This window comes from Pteropus vampyrus, unplaced genomic scaffold (genome assembly GCF_000151845.1).
Source record: "Pteropus vampyrus isolate Shadow unplaced genomic scaffold, Pvam_2.0 Scaffold251, whole genome shotgun sequence".
In the NCBI taxonomy this organism is placed as follows: Eukaryota; Metazoa; Chordata; class Mammalia; order Chiroptera; family Pteropodidae; genus Pteropus; species Pteropus vampyrus.
In genome coordinates, this window is record NW_011889032.1 from 1801079 (window position 1) to 1803521 (window position 2443).

Below are 2443 nucleotides of genomic sequence, written 5' to 3' on the forward strand. Positions count from 1 at the left end.
GATCCTGTCCGCATCAACCCATGGACATGCCCCATGAAATCCAAGTTTCTCTCCTTTCTAAAATCTCTGGATTTAGACTGCAAATGTTTGGTTTTGGATTTTGACTTCTACATTGTGGAGGGTTGACCTGTAATTCCTCTCTCCTGTCATGTCTATTGCTGAGGTGGGATCAGGAGTCTCCTGATCTAGTGAAAGCAGTGTGGGTGTGCTCCCTCTGTGTGTGTTCTCTGGAAGACTGTGAAAGAGACTGGCATTATTTCTGAACTATTTGGTAGAAATCAGAGGAAGGCACCTGGGACTGAAGGTTGCTTTGTGGAAAGAGTTTTTACATTTCTTGTTTTTCAATTGATGTTTACATACTGTAAAGTATCCAGATCTTAAGTGTACAGCTTTATGTTTTCTTAAAAATATAAAGATTTCTGTTGCCAACACTCAGTTCAACATACAGAATGTCTCCAGCACCCTGGCAGCCGCCTGTAGAAGGAGATAAGAATACTTAACTTATTAAGTTATAAGAATGAAATCAGTTACTCCATGTATGTTCCAAGCACAATGATTGCACCTAATTAGCTCAGTGTTAGTGTGGCGGCACCCTTGAAAGATAGTAGATCTAGGCAGAGAGCTGGGGAGAACCCAATGAGGCCTTATGAAAGTGTGGGGCCAGGGCAAGGAAGCCTAGAGAAGCTTCTCAGAAGCATTTGGGCTTTCACAGAGTGAAAAACGTGCTACACGGAGTGTAGTGCCCATGATAATTCTTTGACTGCTATGTTTGTTAAAAGGGCTTTTCTATATCTGTGTTTTTTTTAAATTAAAAAGTACATTAAAATCAACTAGAAATAGGTAAATGTTATTTAATATAAACTATATTAAATGTACATGTACCTAGAACTAGCACTATATCTCTGCAATACAAAACTAAAGTCCTACTAAGGGCAATGCCCCGGGAGAGCAGCAGCAGGCAGGCTCCTGTCCTCGGTCCTCATTGAAGGTCCCTGACACTGTGGAAGCTCCATCTCCTCGGAGGTCCCGGCTGAAGCCTCCAGGTTGTGGCCATCACAGGTGTCAGCAGAACCCGCAATGCAAACGCAGGTGCTGGAATCACTGGGGAAGCAGAGAGTCAGATGGAGGAGGGCTCCCTGGGGTGGGTGCCAGGGAGGTTCTTTAGGTCCCAGAAGTAACCTTGGACCCCAACACCCCCAGGGGTCAGATCCACAGGAAAATGGAGCTTTTTTTTTGCTGCTCTAGGCTGAGGGTGTTATCTGTCAGCTAAGAGTATCAGTAAATGTCCTACAGGAGCCATTGAACCTGGGCATTAAGCTAGGGGAGGCTTCAAGAAACGGGTCCTCTGGATAGTGAAACCGACACAGAGAATAAGGGAGTGGGGGCTCTTGGACTCCAGGATGAAAAGGCTGAGCCCCTGCCCCCTGGAGTCTAGTGAAGGGTAGGAGGTCTGATGACACAGGCAAGAGAAGTGACCCTGCCTCTCTACCCCACACTCAATATGACCCATCATGAGACCAGCACAGTAAAAACGGACAGAGACCTGGAACACTTCCTCCTAACCCTAATAATCTTTATTTTTCCTAACATCCCAATGCTTTGCCTGTGCCTTGTAATTGAAAAACCATGATGTTGTGGTAATAAATTTTAAAAAGTTTTATGGCTTTAATGTATTTCAGTGTGAAAAGATTATAGGTAAACACTCCTGTTTAAAATGTAATGAAACCAATTATATTTCTTTTATTTACATATTAGGAAAAGAAAAGAAACATTAGGAATTTATAATCTTATCCTTTACTGTCGTATCCCAAATAGACATTGCATTGAGTTTCTTCAATTTTTTTGTATGGTTTGTTTGATTTTTACATATCCGTGAACAGACAATAGAACCTCAGCCTGAGAGATGGTGCCATGACATGATCCAGGCCCACCGGAGGGCTTCACGGAGGCTGAGGGGTCCCCAGGTTTTGGGCACCTCCCAGCTGGGTTTGGACCCTGCAGTGTCCCTTACTTGATTCTGGACTACCAAGGACCCACTGAGATGCAGAGCTGAGGCAGGTGAGCTGCCCTGCTTTCATGAGGAGGAGTCTGGGGGCATTTCCACCCTCCTCCCCCTTTTCTCAGGAGGCCTGAAGTCGGAGAGGTCAGGCGACCCCCACTATCTCATCATACCTAGGGATAAGGGATCCAGCGCTGGACCTCCAGCTAGGAGATGCTCCCTGTTGATCTTCGGGGTGTCAGTAGGGCACAGCTGAGTCCTGCAGGGTGAGACAGTAAATAAATCCAAGGAGGCTTCACAAGAATACTATGTGTACCACGACGTTATACACATGGTAGCTGGCAGCCCTCTCCTCCAGGTTAAGGAGGGAGAGGAAGGATGGTCAGCAATCTTAGAAATTTACATGGCCTGAGTAGCATCTCCAGGGAAGATGTTCTCAGGACA